The 20353-nt window shown below is 43.9% G+C and overlaps 1 protein-coding gene and 1 long non-coding RNA gene across 2 annotated transcripts in view; one reads left to right on the forward strand and one right to left on the reverse strand.

Annotated features, from left to right (window-relative positions):
• Positions 1-7290: 7290 nt before the first annotated feature.
• On the reverse strand, positions 7291-9780 carry LOC139536222 (uncharacterized). The gene is made up of 3 exons (XR_011667276.1): positions 9634-9780; positions 8750-8933; positions 7291-8378 (listed from the first exon to the last, which is right to left on the reverse strand). It is a non-coding gene; the product is annotated as an uncharacterized lncRNA (long non-coding RNA).
• A 1076-nt stretch (positions 9781-10856) lies between these two features.
• The window catches only part of LOC139536247 (pleckstrin homology domain-containing family G member 4B-like), a 156697-nt gene continuing 147200 nt past the window's right edge, over positions 10857-20353 (forward strand). Inside the window, exon 1 of the mRNA XM_071336605.1 lies at positions 10857-11171. The gene's annotated coding sequence lies outside the window, so the exon portion shown is untranslated. The remainder of the gene's footprint in view (positions 11172-20353) is intronic.

Below are 20353 nucleotides of genomic sequence, written 5' to 3' on the forward strand. Positions count from 1 at the left end.
TCCTGCCATCCAGGACCTATATAATAGGCTGTGTCAGAGAAAAGCCCATCAAATTGGCAGAGATTCCAGTCACCCAGTCATAGACTGTCATAGACTGTTTTCTCTTTTATTTTTTACTTTAGTTTATTTGGTAAATATTTTCTTAACTATTCTTGAACTGCACTGTTGGTTAAGGGCTTGTAAGTAATAATTTCACAGTAAGGTCTGCACTTGTTGTATTCGGCGCATGTGACAAATAAAGTTGTATTTGATTTAAGGGTGTGTTTAATGGCGTGTTTAAGGGTGTGATTCATGTCGCAGCACACAAATTAGGATGGGGATAGTGGGCATGCTCGTACACTGAGGCATCCTAGTGAGTATTAGCTTCATAGGTCCACGGTGAGTGTGTGTGTGTTACTGTGTGTGTATGTTAGTGTCTGTTCTAGCTTGTGTGTTTGTGTGTGTGTGTGACTATGTGTGTGCATGTTTGTATCTGTGCTAGTGTGTGTGTGTGTAGTCTCCAGCCCTCCTCAGGCATCACTCCTCATCTCTCTACATGTTAAGACAGCTCCCCCTCCCCCCAAAGGGACTCCTCACTGTGCACAAATGAAACAAATCCAGAGAATAATGTGAGCACACTACAAGTAGGCCTATATTCTACCAGAAAAACCCGTTTCACAATCACGACTTCAGAGAGAGTGACTTGGTGTTTGATTTGGTCTGTGATTGGTAATGTACAGCGAGGCCTGGTCTCCTAAACCAAAGTGTTCGACCCAGAAATAGCTCTATGTGGTTCGATGGCTCTGCCTCTCTCCTTTTAAGTTCACGGTCAAGTTTGTTTATTCGTATGATAAAAACTCAGCAAAAAAAGAAACGTCCCTTTTTCAGGACCCTATCTTTCAAAGATCCTTCGTAAAAATCCAAATAACTTCACAGATATTGATTTTAAAGCGTTTAAACACTGTTTCTCATGCTTGATCAATGAACCATAAACAATTAATGAACATGCATGTGGAACAGACGTTAAGACTTTAACAGCTTACAGACGGTAGGCAATTAAGGTCACAGTTATGAAAACTACTGACTCTGAAAAACACCAAAAGAAAGATGCCCAGGGTCCCTGCTCATCTGCGTGAACGTGCCTTAGGCATGCTGCAAGGAGGCATGAGGACTGCAGATGTGGCCAGGGCAATAAATTGCAATGTCCGTACTGTGAGACACCTAAGACAGCGCTACAGGGAGACAGGACGGACAGCAGTGGCAGACCACGTGAAACAACACCTGCACAGGATTGGTACATCCGAACATCACACCTGCAGGACAGGTACAGGATGGCAACAACAACTGCCTGAGTTACACCAGGAACGCACAATCCTTCCATCAGTGCACAGACTGTCTGCAATAGGCTGAGAGAGGCTGGACTGAGGGATTGTAGGCCTGTTGTAAGGCAGGTCCTCCCCAGACATCACCGGCAACAACGTCGCCTATGGGTACAAACCCACCGTCGCTGGACCAGACAGGATTGGCAAAAAATGCTCTTCACTGACACGGTTTTATCTCACCAAGGGTGATGGTCGGATTCGCGTTCATCGTCGAAGGAATGAGCGTTACACCTGTACTCTGGAGCGGGATCGGTTTGGAGGTGGAGGGTCCGTCATGGTCTGGGGCGGTGTGTCACAGCATCATTGGAGTGAGCTTGATGTCATTGCAGGCAATCTCACCACTGTGCGTTACAGGGAAGACATCCTCCTCCCTCATGTGGTATCCTTCCTGCAGGCTCATCCTGACATGACCCTTCAGCATGACAATGCCACCAGCCATACTGCTCGTTCTGTGCGTGATTTCCTGCAAGACAGGAATGTCAGTGTTCTGCCATGGCCAGCGAAGAGCCCGGATACTTTTGATTTTGACCCCCCTTTGTTCAGGGACACATTATTCCATTTCTGTTAGTCACATGTCTGTGGAACTTGTTCAGTTTATGTCTCAGATGTTGAATCTTGTTATGCTCAAACAAATATTTACACATGTTAAGTTTGCTGAAAATAAACGCAGTTGACAGTGAGAGGACGTTTCTTTTTTTGCCGAGTTTACATGGGGTACGCAGTGCAATAAAATGCTTACTTGCATCATTCAAAATTAGGACTTAAATGTCACCTAGCATTGGAAAGGGTGAAGGGAATTTCAAAGGTACTGTAACTACAAATCTCTTCATTTGGTCACCCATCTCTAATACACTTCACTGAGTGTTATGGTGTGATTGTGTGTGTGTGTGTGCGTGCCTGTGTATGAGTGTGTGTGTGAGTCTTGAATAAACCAGGAAAACACACCAGTAATGAGACTATTAGAAAAGACTATTAGAAACATCCAGAAAGCACTGATAGAGTATCGTAGGGCTCACAGATAAAAAAACACACACACACAACAAAAATCAACGCTGACAATTTATACCTCATTAGAGGACTAGATCTGAATATAAACAGCCAGCTGCAACCACGTAACAAGACGCAGGTCTCATCCAGTATGACGCACCAGTCAGATTTCTTTGTAAATTTCGGGGAGATTGTTATTGTGTTGTGATATAAGACATTTGTGGGAGAGAGGGAGGGAGAGAGAGAGAGAGCGAGTGAGTGTGTTTGTTTGCATATAATTATATTACAGAATGTTTGGAATATCACCTTTAAGAAAGGAAATCAGTGGAGGTCAAATCAGAAGCGGGGTAACAACATTGAACTTAATAGAACAGGTATCCAGGCTTGCCAATTTAAGTGTACTCATGAGTTACCAGTCAAATTGCCAAGGTCAGCTGTTTCATTCTACTCATTCTATTTCTGTGATGCCAATCACAGTAGGCCACCATTTTGATTGGAAGCATAATCTTACACCAAACCAGCACTGCAGTAACTGCACAGCATGAGGCCTCATGGGGTTGCTGCATTGAACTGAACATTCTGTTCCATCATCATTTCATAGAGATCTTTGCACTCATACAGTACTACATTTCCTCTTAGGAGGTCTGTGAGTGACACGTGTAATAGTGTGTCTGGTCATACCCATGTGAATGTACACGCTCACAGACACACACACATACACGTGCACACAGACAACACACACACACCTTACACATGCTGTGCTTTCTCCATAGAGAAAGCACAGCATCTCCTTCTATTTTAGCCTTGACTTAGGCTTCAGACCAAATGACTCTCTATATCCGTATTTAGTGCATGCCTTTTCACCGGAGGGCCCACAGGGCTCTGGTCAAAGTATAGAATGATATAGGGAATAGGGTGGTGGCAATTGATTGTCCAGGTCCTGGTGATGAGGGTTATAATGAGGTCTGGTCCAGGTGATGAGGGTCATTATGAGGTCTGGTCCAGGTGATAAGGGTTATAATGATGTCTGGATATGGTCCTGGGGATGAGGGTTACAATGAGGGGGGGGGGGAGTGGTGTTGTGGGGGACAGCCTCAGCCAGGGGACCAGAAACCACCAGTCTGAGAAGGGAGACATGAAAGGAAGGTGAGATGCGGTAGTCACTGGGGAGCTGTCATCTATACGTCACCTCATTGACCCTCCGGAGAACATTGAACGTCCCCACGGCTCAGCTTCTTTCAGGGAAGGCAGAGTGGGAAGTTCCTGGTAGAGAGCCAGACACGATCACCAGGATGGAACACGGGAGTCTCACTGCGGTGGCGGTCTGCTTCTTCTGACGGTGAACGGCGCGCTGGAGTCTCACGTGAGCATCGCTCCACACGTCTGCGCGCCTGAACCACTCATCCACCGCAGGAGCTTCAGTCTGGCCCGGGGTTCATGGAGCCAGGGCTGGCTGATAATCCAGAACTCAGCCCACTGGAGGAGTGCCATAACGAATTCTGGGCGTACTCCGCCCATGGAAGGATTCGGGCCCACTCCCCCTGCCGGTCCTGGCAGTGACTCCTCAGGAACCTCCCCAGCTCTACCCAGAAGTGAGGCTGACCATGACCCCGAACTTCTCCATAAGGCTCTCTATACCTGTGATGTGAATTGGGGGCAACGGTCAGAGACGATGTCCTCCGGAAGGCCATAATGCCGGAAGACCTGCTGGAACAGTGCCTCAGCGACATGGAGAGCAGTTGGGAACCAGAGAGAGGGATGAAACAACATGATTTTGAAAATCTGTCCACAACCTCCAGAATGGTGGTGAAACCATCAGAGGGGAGATCGGTAACAAAGTCAATGGACAGATGAGACCAGGGACACTGAGGCACTAGAAGGGAAATGAGTTTCCCTGCTCGAGCTTGCCGGGGAGACTTAGTTTGGGCACACACAGAACAGGAGTTGACGTAGCGAGTAATGTCCTGCGCCATGGTGGGCCACCAATACTTTTTGGAGAGTGATTGTATAGTACGGGTGATCCCAGCATGTACAACAATGACAGCTGTGTGAGCACAGGTCAACAGTCGCTCCCTTATCCCCGTTGGAACGTAGATGAGCTCAGGAGGACAGGTAGTGGGAGCAGGTTCCCTCTCCAGAGCCTGGAGAATGTCCACATCTACGTCCCAGACCACAGGGGCTACGACATGAGAGGGAACAGGAAAAAAGGTCCTCCGGCATTCGGGTGACCAGTCTGTGACTCTCATCTTCGACCATGAGATGGTGGGGTTATGGCGTTGGAGCCATGGGAGGCCGAGGATGATCTTGTGAGCTAGTGCAATTGTGATGAAAAAGGGGATGTTTTCCTGATGAATGGACTCCACGGTGAGGGTGAGTGGTGGGGTGATGTGTGTGATGGTTCTGGATCCTAGTGGACAATTACCAAGGGCTTGAACCAGAAACGGAGAGGAGAGCGGGTATGACGGGATGTTCAGAGAGGAGTCAACGGTCTGGTGAATAAAGTTCCCCGTGGCACCAGAATCCACTAGCGCTGTAGAAACAGTACATGAGGGACAGCCAGCTAGTGTGATCGACACTAAAAAGGGTTTAGCAGAAACTGATGAAGATGGAATACTCACACCTGCCCCAGGACGTGACCGTCCCTCTGCTCTCATGGGACGTACCGGACACTGCTGAAGCTGGTGCACTCCTTGACCACAATAGAGACATAGCCTCAGCCGTCTCCATCTGCGTTGCTCCGCTGCGGGGAGGCGTGTGACCCTTACCCCCATAGGTTTTGGCTCTGCTACAGAGTGTTCACTGAGAGAGGGAGAGAAGCGATGTGTGTACTGACATTCCCAAAGTAGGTTATCCAACCGGATGGCCATCGCGATGAGTCCGTCCGGTAGTGAGGTTGAGGTTGTCATCACGACATGCCAGTTCCGTTTGGACCTCCTCGCGCAGTCCTCTTCGGGAATAGCGTACGGAGTGCCAGCTCATTCCATCCACTGGATTCTGCTACTGTCCGGAAGGTGAGTGCGTACTTGGCAGCGGTCTGGTCATCCTGCCGTAGTTGGAGTAGGTGCTCACCCCCTCTCTGGCCTCCAGTGGATGATCGAAAATACCTCTGAACAGAGCCATGAACCCCTCATACAAAGCCAGCTCCTCCTCTCCTCTCCTCCCGGCAGCCGTAGCCAACTCCAACGCCCTCCCAGTCAGAAATAACTGCGGCAACCTTGGACCTCTCGGTGGTGGGGGCTCCCATTTGATTCATCAAACAGAGAGAGCACTGGAGTGGAAGCCACGGAATTTAGATGGGGTTCCATCATATTTATCCGTGAAGGACAAACAGGCATCGCTGACCTGGGCGGATTGTTGAATGGACAGATGTGCTGGATCGCTAGGTCGACTGGTAGCTGAGTATCCTCCGCTAGTGGAATGCAACGCCTCTCGGGCATGTTCGAGACGTTGAAGACTGCGAAGAACCTCTTCCATAGCCGTCCCCAGTTGCGCCAGCTGGTCATGATGCTTACGAAGTAGGTATCCCTGTTCGTCGACTGTCTGGGAGATGTCCTGATTTCCTGCTGTTTCCATTTGTTGAGGCAGTATTCTGTAACATGGACGCTGGGAGTTTAAGAATAAATGGAACATGGATAAAACAAGAAACATGAGTAGCATACAGACATGGAACACATAGTCAATACTGCCTGGGGAGTAGACTTAAGGGAGTGCCAGATAAAGGGGAGGTAATGAAACGCCTCTCGGCGCCTCCAGGTGAGCCTAATCATGAGGAGCAGGTGCGCGTAGTGATCATTGCCAGGACTGGTGGTTAGTAAACCGTCAACGTCGAATGCCGGAGGGGAGGAGCAGGAGTAGACATGACAGTTATAATGAGTTTATGGTCCTGGGGAAGAGGGTTATAATGAGGTCTGGTTATGGTCCTGGGGATGAGGGTTATGATGTGGTATGGTCCTGGGGGTGAGGCTTATAACAAGGTCTGCATATACTTAGATGAAATGGTGACCTTGGAATAATATGCATTCTCCCTTTGTTATCTCACACACAGCTGTTGAGAGGGCTTCACAGTTATGAGCTGATACACACAGAGAGACACATAATACCCTTCAGGCCACTACTGAAGAGTGTGTGTGTGTTCATGCGTGTGTGTGTGTGCGTGTGTGTGCGTGTGCATTTTAATGTGTTTGGAGAGGAGGGGGACACAGAATACAGTATATAAGAAAAGGAAAATGCATACACGTCCAACATATTTAACCCTCAAATTGTCTGTAATGCACAGCATGTTGGATTCATGACGATGACCTAGTATCTGAATAAGTGGTCGGTAGGTGGTTCAGTAATGTACGCATGCATATCCCACATGAAACATACACAAGACTAGCTAGAGGGGATGCAAAATGGTACTATCATTTATGTTGATATTTATGAGTGAGAAAAGTACAGGTTTCCACAACATACCTAGGTAGGGCTAAGATAATTAGCAGTTTTGCTAGAGATTCTGTAGCTATCACTTATTGACTGCAATGAGTGAAAATGTATTTTATTTGTCTCCTGTCCTTCACCAGCGCTGATATGCTGTAACAAGGATTGGACAGGTGAAAGTAAGTCCAGTGGTTTCCACTATCCACCATGTTATTGTCACCCATCCCTTATTTTCAGATCAGTGTGAATGAAATGAACAAGGAAATGAACGAGACAGGGAAAGGATTAAGCAAGCCAGTTTACAATGTGACACACCCTTACTGTTTTTATACATAATACTGTACATCTGCATGGTCTCATTAGAAGAATACTGTATGTCGAAACAGTGACATTTAACCTTAGAACTAAAATGTAATCTCAGCTGACATAACTATGTCAACTAAGCTGGCGTATTACTTATAGGGGTAGTTGCCATTTAGCTGGCCACACTGTTTTTCAGAAACATTTATCACAAACACAGTCCTTACAAAGTTATGTCCTGAATGTGACCAGTTTATTTTTGGATGCAAAGTTCAGACATTCACAGAAGTATCTACAGCATAACACAATCATCCAAAACAGAAAAAAGTAGGCTACATTTGCCCTTGTGCTAACTGAGGAAAGATTGAGGTAACACAAGCGGTCATATTTGTATAACTCTCAGCTGACATAAACTACAAAATGAATTAGCTAATAGAAATGACTATTTATAATTAATCACATCACGGGTGAGCTCACCATTGATCTAAATAATTGAGTAAAACATTCTCCAGAAATCGAAAGTAATCCGACTATGGGTAGTTTCTGCACGCTGCCATGCTTTTTTTGCTCACAGAAACCAAAGATAAGAGAAGACAAGATGAGTTTGGTCTGTAAATAGAATGCATGTTGAAGGGAGTGTGTCATCTACCATCGTTCACATCCCACCATTAAATATCCGGAAGTTCTCAAAAAATGAGTGAACCCTTACTCACCTAATTTTGTTATAACATCTTTGGTCCGACAGACGTGAAACCCAGAATTACGTGAAACCCAGAATGCATTGTATGTCAACAAACATGGCTCCACACACAGCTGGAATTAGCTTAGCTCATTATAATCAGTACAACCCTCAAAAAAGTATTTTACACACATAATATGTGCCCATTACTGTCACGCCCTGACTTTCGTTATCTTTGTTTTGTGACATGGGGGATGTATGTGTTTTGTCTTGTCTAGGGGTTTTGTATGTTTATGGGGTGTTTACTAGTCTACATTTCTTTGGGGTGACACACGGGGAGTGTGGCGAGTTCATCCCCTCAACATTATGAGGGGATGTCAGTGCATGTGGACAATTGGTACAGCAGTCCCACACTCTTCCAGCATAAGCTCTCCAACAGCACAGGGGTCTGTGGCACAGTCAGGTCAAACAAGAAGGGGATGCTGGAATTCGGTTGCAGGGAGATGCAGAGAGGGGAGGTGGAGTTCGAGAACACTCAACAGCTGGCAGTAAAGTGGCATGACAAACGAGACGTCCATGTCCTCTCCACTGTCCATACAGCAACTATGTCGGCCACAGGGAAGGTGGACCACCTGACGGGAGAGAGAAAAATCAAACCAGACTGTGTGGTTGACTATAACCTAAAAATGGGGATAGTGGATAAGAGGACATGATAAACAGTTTTGTGGAATGCACTAGGAAAACGAACAAGTTGTATAAGAAAATATTTTTCCATCTGATCGACACTGCTGCCCTCAATGGCCACATAGTTCACCACCAACGAACAGGTGAGATGATTACTGAACAAGGTATTTTTTGTAATTTGACATACAGTTAACACACAAATCACATACATTTCCATTATGCAATTATAGTGACAATATCTCACCCACCTACCCACTGCCTCATCCTCTCCCCCATCCCTCATCCTCCCCACTCCCTCATAGGTAAAGTATTTACCTACCAAAAGTACAGAGAGATCCTCATGAGAGCTGCTGGAGGAGCACCACACCCCTCGGCGCCCATCCACTGGGGGTCGCCCTACTGCGGACAATCCCCTACGCCTCACTGCACGGCATTTCCCCTGCAAAGTCTCTCAAACTGCTGCTCAAGGTAGTCGAAAAACGGAGGCACTGCAAAGTCTGCCACTAGGAGAAGTAAGCAGAGGAAGTTGACAAAATACATATGTTTAGCTTGTGATACACTTATTTTGTTATTTATTTAACTAGGCAAGTCAGTTAAGAACAAATTCTTATTGTCAATGACCGCCTAGGAACTGCCTTGTTCAGGGGCAGAACAACAGATTTTTACCTTGTCAGCTCAGGGATTCGCTCTTGCAACCTTTCAGTTTCCAGTCAAATGCTCTAACCACTAGGCTACCCACCACCCTGGTGTATTTCTATGTATTTCACCTTGTATTTCACCACAAATGATTATTTACAATGACAGCCTTCACCGGCCAAACTCGCCGCCCTATGGGACTCCCAATCATGGCCGGTTGTGATACAGCCTGGATTCGAACCAGAGTGCCTCTAGCACTGAGATGCAGTGCTGCACCATTTGGGAGTCATAAGGCCAGGCTAGCTTCAAAATACAACACAAGCTAATACTTCGCTGACGCAATTAGCATTGTTATACAGAGCTAATAGAAGAATGTAGCTAGCTACATAAGCACAATTGAATATAACACCATAAAGGTTATGAAATGAGTAACGTTACCTCGCGTGTTCGTGATTATAAGGAATATACACAAATATATTATTGCTCTATACATACAGTACAGTGAGCTACAATAGAAGTGGCATAACATGACATACAGAAACTATTATAAAGGAGTAAATATCTTACTTTGATAGAAACGCACACATTTCCAAAGTTGCTATTAGTACGAAAACAACAATGACTGCGATGTGGGCAACATACGGAAAATATGAACACGTGTGTGCAGATCCTGTTCTGATGGGAGATCCACAAATGTCTGCAGACTTGAACTGCACAAACAATTAGGAAGTGCTTGGGGAATTTTGGCCGGGTCAGAAATGTCTCAAAAATGTATTATCCGTAAAAGTAAAAAGGACTGTTTTTATGTGAATGAATGAGTCGTCGGAACACACCTCAATTTGAATTGTTCTTAGAAAATCAAGACTTGTTAAAAAATCATTTGAAATTGACAAGTTGAAACAGCCTATAAATAAAAACAGGCTGCGTGCCTTGGTTTGAGAGCAGCGTGGATTAAATGTATTATTGCGTAACAATCACATTCTGGAATGGAGAGAACGTTCTAACATCACGTGCATAAAAAAACTCACGCTGGGGCGACAGTTAGAGATATTTTAACTTGTGTGCTTTAACCATTTGTACATTGTTACAACACTGCATATATATAATATGACATTTGTAATGTCTTTATTGTTTTGAAACTTCTGTATGTGTAATGTTTACTGTTCATTTTTATTGTTTATTTGACTTTTGTATATTACCTACCTCACTTGCTTTGGCAATGTTAACACATGTTTCCCATGCCAATAAAGCCCCTTGAATTGAATTGAATTGAATTGATATTTGGAACTCACTTATTTAAAGGTTAAAGCCTTTAAGGATGGGGAAACTCCAGGGCTGGATGGCATACCAGTGGAAGTATACCAGACTTTTTTGATATACTCAGAGGACCATTATTAGCATGTTTTAACTTCTTGAGGGCAGGGGGCAGCTTTTTCACTTTCGGGAAAAATAGCATCCCAAAATTCAACTGCTTGCTACTCATCCCCAGAATATAAGATATGCATATTATTATTATTAGTAGACTTGGATAGAAAACACTCTGAAGTTTCTGTGTTTGAATCATGTCTGTGAGAATAACAGAACTTATGTAGCAGGCAAAACCCTGAGGACAAACCATTCAGAATTTGTATTTTTTTTATGTCACTGTCTTTTGTTTTTTAGAGACACCAGATTTCTAATGGACTTGCTTGCAGTTCCTACCGCTTCCCCTGGATGTCACCAGTCCTTGGAAATCGGTTGAGGTTATTCCTTTGTGTACTGAAGAAGTAGGGCTATCGTAAATGAGGGTCACATGAAGTACATTTTGGGAGAGAGTCATGTTATGAAAAAAGTTGCCTCCCGTCTTCAAATTGATCGATTATTAACGTTTAAAAATACCTAACGTTGTATGACAAAAGTAGATTGAAATGTTTTGGTAAATTTACATGTAACTTTTGATATATTTTGTAGTGACTTGGCGAAAGTTGGAAGCTGTGTTTTTCTGGATGAAACGGTCCAAATAAATTGACATTTTGGATATATATCGACGGAATTAATCGAACAAAAGGACCATTTGTGATGTTTATGGGACATATTGGAGTGCCAACAAAAGAATTTCGTCAAAGGTAAGGCATGATTTATATTTTATTTCTGCGTTTTGTGTCGTGCTTGCAGTGTTGAAATATGCTACTCTGTTTGTTTACTGATGTGCAATCATCAGATAATAGCATCTTATGCTTTCGCCGAAAAGCTTTTTTGAAATCTGACATGTTGGCTGGATTCACAACGAGTGTAGCTTTAAATTGGTATCTTACATGTGTGATTTAATGAAAGTTTGATTTTTATATCATGTTATTTGAATATGGCTCGCTGTATTTTCCCTGGCTATTGGCCGGTGGGACGTTTGCGTCCCACCTGCCCCAGAGAAGTTTTAAACACTCCTATATAAACTGTAGATTATCGGACATGCAACAAGGTCTGATTTTATTATTACTGAAACAGGATCCAAGTGGTATATACAGTATAAAGATCCAGTCCATTTGAAAATTGGAGGCCTCTTCCACTTCAGTGTTGTGATTCTATGTAACAGAGCTATGCTAAATAAATGCTTGGCGCATATAATTAAAAAGGTATTGTCAGATATTATTCATCCTAATCAGACAGGTTTTTTACATGGACAATACATTGGAGATAATATAAGACAAGTAATGGAAACAATAGAACACTATGAAATATCGGGGAAACCAAGCATGGCTTTCATAACTGATTTTGAAAAGGCTTTTGTTAAAGTATGACTGGAGTTTATTTATAAATGCCTTGAATATTTCAATTTGAGAATCTCTTATAAAATGGGTTAAAGTTATGTATAGTAACCCTATAGTAAGGTGTAAAATAGTAAATGATGGCTGCTGTCAAGAATAGTAAAACAAGGTTGTCCACTAATGGCATATCTATATATTATTGCCATCAAAATGTTGGCTGTTAAAATTAGGTCCAACAATAATATTAAGGGATTAGAAATCTGTGGCTAAATAACAAAGGTGTCATTGTACACTGATGATTCATGTTTTCTTTTAAAACCACAATTAGAATCCCTCAACAGCCTCATAAAGAATCTAGACTATTTTGCTAACCTCTCTGGATATAAACCAAATTATGACAAGTGTACTTACTATATTACATATTGGATCATAAAAAAGTGCAACTTTTACATTACTTTGTAGTTTACCAATAAAATGGTCTGACGGGGATGTGGACAAACGCGGTATACAAATCCTGAAAGAAAGAAATTATCTCACTCCAATACATTTTTATAGAAAGTTAGCAAAAATAGATAAGATCTTGCTACCATGGAAAGGAAAATACCTGTCTCTTTGTCACGTTGGTATGAAGAGATTCGGGAGACAGTCGCAGGAATGTGTAATATTTTTTTTTATTCAGCCCAAATTACGGCGTGCCGTGTAAAAGACCAAACAAACACGTTACAAAACACAGGATAGAAACCCAAAACAAAAGAGCGAGGAGTACCTTGAATAAATAACACACACGCACAATGATTAACACATGGGAACACCCGTAATCATCTGCGCAATCCACAATGGCACGAAAGTCAAAACACACAGCACAGGTACTCAAACGCACTAACGGACATTGTAACAATAATTGACAAGACCATGGAAACAAAAGGGCGCATATATACAAATACTAATCAGTGGGAATAGGGGACAGGTGTGTGTGATGAAAGTTCCGGAGGGATCCGTGACACTATTTGTGGAAAAATCACCCTGATTAACCCTTTAGTCATATCACAGTTTACCTATTTGCTTATGGTTTTGTCTACACGTAGTGACCTGCTTTTTAAATTATATGAACAAAAAATATTAAATTTTATTTGGAATGGCAAGCCAGACAACATTAAAAGGTTCTATTTATATAACAAATATGAATTTGGAGGGCGGAAATTATTAAATATTAAAGCATTATAGACCTCTCACTAAAGGCATCAGTCATACAAGAGTTATACTTAAATCTGAAATGGTTCTCTAATAAATTTGTAAGAATGTCTCACCCCATGTTCAAGAATGGCCTTTTCCCTTAATTCAGATTACAACTGCTCACTTTCGGTTATTTGAAAATGAAATCAAGCCTTAGAAAGTTGGTTGCAATTTCAGTTTAATCCACTTGAAAATACAGAACAAATAATACAACAAATATTGTGGTTAAACTCAAATATACAGCCAAAAGTCTCACCTTGTCTTCTCTGGACAAGCTTTTTTCCGGATGCCCCAAACAATCCGAAAGGGGATTCATCAGAGAAAATGACTTTACCCCAGTCCTCAGCAGTCCAATCCCTGTACCTTCTGCAGAATATCAGTGTGTCCCTGATGTTTTTCCTGGAGAGAAGTTGCTTCTATGCTGCCCTTCTTGACACCAGCCCATCCTCCAAAAGTCTTCACCTCACTGTGCATGCAGATATACTCACACCTGCCTGCTGCCATTCCTGAGCAAGCTCTGTACTGGTGGTGCCCCGATCCCGCAGCTGAATCAACTTTAGGAGACGGTCCTGGCGCTTGCTGGACTTTCTTGGGCGACCTGAAGCTTTCTTCACAACAATTGAACCGCTCCCCTTGAAGTTCTTGATGATCCAATAAATGGTTGATTTACAGTGAGGGAAAAAAGTATTTGATCCCCTGCTGATTTTGTACGTTTGCCCACTGACAAAGAAATGATCAGTCTATAATTTTAATGGTAGGTTTATTTGAACAGTGAGAGACAGAATATCAACAAAAAAATCCAGAAAAACGCATGTCAAAAATTTTATGAATTGATTTGCATTTTAATGAGGGAAATAAGTATTTGACCCCTCTGCAAAACATGACTTAGTACTTGGTGGCAAAACCCTTGTTGGCAATCACAGAGGTCAGACGTTTCTTGTAGTTGGCCACCAGGTTTGCACACATCTCAGGAGGGATTTTGTCCCACTCCTCTTTGCAGATCTTCTTCAAGTCATTAAGGTTTCGAGGCTGACGTTTGGCAACTCGAACCTTCAGCTCCCTCCACAGATTTTCTATGGGATTAAGGTCTGGAGACTGGCTAGGCCACTCCAGGACCTTAATGTGCTTCTTCTTGAGCCACTCCTTTGTTGCCTTGTCCATGTGTTTTGGGTCATTGTCATGCTGGAATACCCACCCACGACCCATTTTCAATACCCTGGCTGAGGGAAGGAGGTTTTCACCCAAGATTTGACGGTACATGGCCCCGTCCATCGTCCCTTTGATGCAGTGAAGTTGTCCTGTCCCTTTAGCAGAAAAACACCCCCAAAGCATAATGTTTCCACCTCCATGTTTGACGGTGGGGATGGTTTCTTGGGGTCATAGGCAGCATTCCTCCTCCTCCAAACACGGCAAGTTGGGTTGATGCCAAAGAACTCCATTTTGGTCTCATCTGACCACAACACGTTCACCCAGTTGTCCTCTGAATCATTCAGATGTTCATTGGCAAACTTCAGACGGGCATGTATATGTGCTTTCTTGAGCAGGGGGACCTTGCGGGCGCTGCAGGATTTCAGTCCTTCACGGCATAGTGTGTTACCAATTGTTTTCTTGATGACTATGGTCCCAGCTGCCTTGAGATCATTGACAAGATCCTCCTGTGTAGTTCTGGGCTGATTCCTCACCGTTCTCATGATCATTGCAACTCCACAAGGTGAGATCTTGCATGGAGCCCCAGGCTGAGGGAGATTGACAGTTCTTTTGTGTTTCTTCCATTTGCGAATAATCACAGAAACTGTTGTCACCTTCTCACCAAGCTGCTTGGCGATGGTCTTGTAGCCCATTCCAGCCTTGTGTAGGTCTACAATCTTGTCCCTGACATCCTTGGAGAGCTCTTTGGTCTTGGCCATGGTGGAGAGTTTGGAATCTGATTGATTGATTGCTTCTGTGGACAAGTGTCTTTTATACAGGTAACAAGCTGAGATTAGGAGCACTCCCTTTAAGAGTGTGCTCCTAATCTCTGCTCGTTACCTGTATAAAAGACACCTGGGAGCCAGAAATCTTTTTGATTGAGAAGGGGTCAAATACTTATTTCCCTCATTAAAATGCAAATCAATTTATAACATTTTTGACATGCATTTTTCTGGATATTTTTGTTGTTATTCTGTCTCTCACTGTTCAAATAAACCTACCATTAAAATTATAGACTGATAATTTCTTTGTCAGTGGGCAAACGTACAAAATCAGCAGGGGATCAAATACTTTTTTCCCTCACTGTAGGTGCAATCTTACTGGCAGCAATATCCTTGCCTGTGAAGCCCTTTTTGTGCAAAGCAATGATGACGGCACGTGTTTCCTTGCAGGTAACCATGGTTGACAGATGAATAACAATGATTCCAAGCACCACCCTCCTTTTGAAGCTTCCAGTCTGTTATTCAAACTCAATCAGCATGACAGAGTGATCTCCAGCCTTGTCCTCGTCAACACTCACATCTGTGTTAACGAGAGAATCACTGACATGATATCAGCTGGTCCTTTTGTGGCAGGGCTGAAATGCAGTGGAAATGTTTTTTGGGGATTCACTTCATTTGCATGTCAAAGAGGGACTTTGCAATTAATTGCAATTCATCTGATCCCACTTCATAACATTCTGGAGTTTATGCAAATTGCCATCATACAAACTGAGATAGCAGACTTGGTGAAAATTAATATTTGTGTCATTCTCAATACTTTTGGCCACAACTGTACTAATTGATTAAAAAATAGATATATATTTTTCGATAAAATGTTGAAAAAAGGTATAATTGATGTAAAAATATCATAAATAGGACTGGTGTAGTTATGTCACACATGCAGCTAACACAGACACGGTTGGGATGGTGTTCTTCGGCTTGCAAGCTTCCCCTTTTTCTTCCAAACATAACGATGGTCATTATGGCCAAACAGTTCTATTTTTGTTTCATCAGACCGAAGGACATTTCTCCAAAAAGTACGATCTTTGTCCCCATGTGCAGTTGCAAACCGTAGTCTGGCTTTTTTATGGTGGTTTTGGAGCAGTGGCTTCTTCCTTGCTGAGCTGCCTTTCAGGTTATGTCGATATAGGACTCGTTTTACTGTGGATATAGATACTTTTGTACCTGTTTCCTCCAGCATCTTCAAAAGGTCCTTTGCTGTTTTTGTCTGGGATTGATTTGCACTTTTCACACCAAAGTATGTTCATCTCTAGGAGACAGAACCCATCTCCTTCCTGAGCGGTATGACGACTGTGTCATCCCATGGTGTTTATACTTGCGTACTATTGTTTGTACAGATGAACGTGGTACCTTCAGGCGTTTGGAAATTGCTCCCAAGGTTGAACCAGACTTGTGGAGGTCTAGACCTTTTTCTGAGGTCTTGGCTGATTTCTTTAGATTTTTCCCATGATGTCAAGCAAAGAGGCACTGAGTTTGAAGGTAGGCCTTGAAATACATCCACAGGTACTCCTCCAATTGACTCAAAATATGTCAATTAGCCTATCAGAAGCTTCTAAAGCCAAGCTGTTTTAAAGGCACAGTCAACTTAGTGTATGTAATCCTCTGACACACTGGAATTGTGATACAGTGGATTAAAAGTGAAATAATCAGTCTGTAAACAATTGTTGGAACAATTACTTGTGTCATGCAAAGTAGATGTCCTAACCGACTTGCCAAAACTATATTTTGTTAACAGGAAATTTGTGGACTGGTTGAAAAACGAGTTTCAATGACTCCAACCTAAGTGTATGTAAACTTCCGACTTCAACCGTAACTGACACCCTTAACATAGAGCTCCAGTCAGTTTTAGAATGGTTAACTAGCAATAGGATTGTGCTGAATATCTAAGACACGAAAAACATAATTTTTGAGCCAAATCACGCACTCAACGCTAAACCTTGTTTATCAAATTATATTCACATTTAATTGGTCACATACACATTTTAGCAGATGTTATTGTGGGTATAGCAAAATTCTTGTGTTCTTAGCTTCAACTGTGCAGTAATATGTAACAATTCACAACATTACAAAAGTAAAAAAAGGGATTTAAGAAACATATACAGTACCAGTCAAAAGTTTGGACACACCTACTCATTCCAGGGTTTTTCTTTATTTTATTTACTATTTTCTACATTGTAGAAAAAACACATATATAATCATGTAGTAAGCAAAAAAGTCTTAAACAAATGAAAATATATTTTAGATTTGTCAAAGTAGCCACCCTTTGCCTTGATGACAGCTTTGCACACTCTTGGCATTCTCTCAACCAGTTTCACCTGGAATGCTTTTCCAACAGTCTTGAAGGAAAAGAAGCCAACAAGGCATTCTTTTCCTTCACTCTGCGGTTCAACTCATCCCAAACCATCTCAATTGGGTTTAGGTCGGGTGGTTGTGGAGACCAGGTCATCTGATGAAGCACTCCATCAATCTCCTTGGTCAAATAGCCTTTACACAGCCTGGAGGTGTGTTGGGTCATTGTCCGAATGAAAAACAAATGATAGTCCCAGTAAGCACAAACCAGATGTAATGGTGTATTGCTGCAGAATGCTGTGGTAGCCATGCTCATTGAGTGTGCCTTGAATTCTAAATAAATCACAGACAGTGTCACCAGCAAAGCACCCCCACACATCACAACTCCTCCTCCACGCTTCAAGGATATATTTCCACTGGTCCATAACGTCCATTCCTTGTTTTTCTTGGCCCAAGCATGTGTCATTCAACTTCCGGCGCCGAAAAGAGATGGCCGCCTCGCTTCGCGTTCCTTGGAAAATATGCAGTATTTTGTTTTTTTATGTGTTATTTCTTACATCGGTACCCCAGGTAATCTTAGGTTTCATTACATACAGTCGGGAGGAACTACTGAATATACGATTAACGTCAACTCATCATCGTTCCTACCAGGAATATGACTTTCCCGAAACGGATCCAGTGTTTTGCCTTCCACCCAATACAATGGATCTGATCCCAGCCGGCGACCCTGTGCGACGCCGAAAAAGGGGCAAACGAGGCGGTCTCGTGGTCAGGCTTCGGAGACGGGCACATCGCGCTCCACTCCCTAGCATACTACTCGCCAATGTCCAGTCTCTTGACAATAAGGTTGACGAAATCCGAGCACGGGTAGCATTCCAGAGAGACATCAGGGATTGCAACGTGCTCTGCTTCACGGAAACATGGCTAACTCAAGAGACGCTAACGGAGTCGGTGCAGCCAGCTGGTTTCTTCATGCATCGCGCCGACAGAAACAAACATCTTTCCGGTAAGAAGAGGGGCGGGGGGGTATGCCTTATGATTAACGAGACGTGGTGTGATCATCATAACAACACACAGGAACTCAAGTCATTCTGTTCACCTGATCTAGAACTCCTCACAATCAAATGTCGACCGCATTATCTACCAAGGGAATTCTCTTCAATCATAATCACAGCCGTATATATTCCCCCCCAAGCAGACACATCGATGGCCCTGAACGAACTTTATCTGACTCTTTGTAAACTGGAAACCACACACCCTGAGGCTGCATTCATCGTAGCTGGGGATTTTAACAAGGCTAATCTAAAAACAAAACTCCCTAAATTCTATCAGCATATCGATTGTGCTACCAGGGCTGGAAAAACCCTAGATCATTGTTATACTAATTTCCGCGACGCATATAAGGCCCTCCCCCGCCCCCCTTTCGGAAAAGCTGACCACGACTCCATTTTGTTGATTCCAGCCTACAAACAGAAACTCAAACAACAAGCTCCCGCGCTCAGGTCTGTTCAACGCTGGTCCGACCAATCTGAATCCACGCTTCAAGACTGCTTCGATCACGCGGATTGGAATATGTTCCGCATTGCGTCCAACAACAATATTGACGAATATGCTGATTCGGTGAGCGAGTTCATTAGGAAGTGCATTGACGATGTCGTACCCACAGCAACGATTAAAACATTCCCAAACCAGAAACCGTGGATTGACGGCAGCATTCGCGTGAAACTGAAAGCGCGAACCACTGCTTTTAACCAGGGCAAGGTGACCGGAAGCATGACCGAATACAAACAGTGTAGCTATTCTCTCCGCAAGGCAATCAAACAGGCTAAGTCCCAGTACAGAGACAAAATCGAGTCGCAATTCAACAGCTCAGACACAAGAGGTATGTGGCAGGGTCTACAGTCAATCACGGATTACAAAAAGAAAACCAGCCCCGTCGCGGACCAGGATGTCTTGCTCCCAGACAGGCTAAACAACTTTTTTGCCCGCTTTGAGGACAATACAGTGCCACTGACACGGCCCCCTACCAAAACCTGCGGGCTCTCCTTCACTGCAGCCGAGGTGAGTAAAACATTTAAACGTGTTAACCCTCGCAAGGCTGCAGGCCCAGACGGCATTCCCAGCCGCGTCCTCAGAGCATGCGCAGACCAGCTGGCTGGTGTGTTTACGGACATATTCAATCAATCCTTATCCCAGTCTGCTGTTCCCACATGCTTCAAGAGGGCCACCATTGTTCCTGTTCCCAAGAAAGCTAAGGTAACTGAGCTAAACGACTACCGCCCCGTAGCACTCACTTCCGTCATCATGAAGTGCTTTGAGAGACTAGTCAAGGACCATATCACCTCCACCCTACCGGACACCCTAGACCCACTCCAATTTGCTTACCGACCCAATAGGTCCACAGACGACGCAATCGCAACCACACTGCACACTGCCCTAACCCATCTGGACAAGAGGAATACCCATGTGAGAATGCTGTTCATCGATTACAGCTCAGCATTTAACACCATAGTACCCTCCAAACTCGTCATCAAGCTCGAGACCCTGGGTCTCGACCCCGCCCTGTGCAACTGGGTCCTGGACTTCCTGACGGGCCGCCCCCAGGTGGTGAGGGTAGGTAACAACATCTCCACCCCGCTGATCCTCAACACTGGGGCCCCACAAGGGTGCGTTCTGAGCCCTCTCCTGTACTCCCTGTTCACCCACGACTGCGTGGCCATGCACGCCTCCAACTCAATCATCAAGTTTGCGGATGACACTACAGTGGTAGGCTTGATTACCAACAACGACGAGACGGCCTACAGGGAGGAGGTGAGGGCCCTCGGAGTGTGGTGTCAGGAAAATAACCTCACACTCAACGTCAACAAAACAAAGGAGATGATTGTGGACTTCAGGAAACAGCAGAGGGAGCACCCCCCTATCCACATCGACGGGTCAGTAGTGGAGAAGGTGGAAAGTTTTAAGTTCCTCGGTGTACACATCACGGACAAACTGAATTGGTCCACCCACACAGACAGCGTTGTGAAGAAGGCGCAGCAGCGCCTCTTCAACCCC

The sequence above is a fragment of the Salvelinus alpinus genome, chromosome 12 (genome assembly GCF_045679555.1).
Source record: "Salvelinus alpinus chromosome 12, SLU_Salpinus.1, whole genome shotgun sequence".
NCBI lineage: Eukaryota > Metazoa > Chordata > Actinopteri > Salmoniformes > Salmonidae > Salvelinus > Salvelinus alpinus.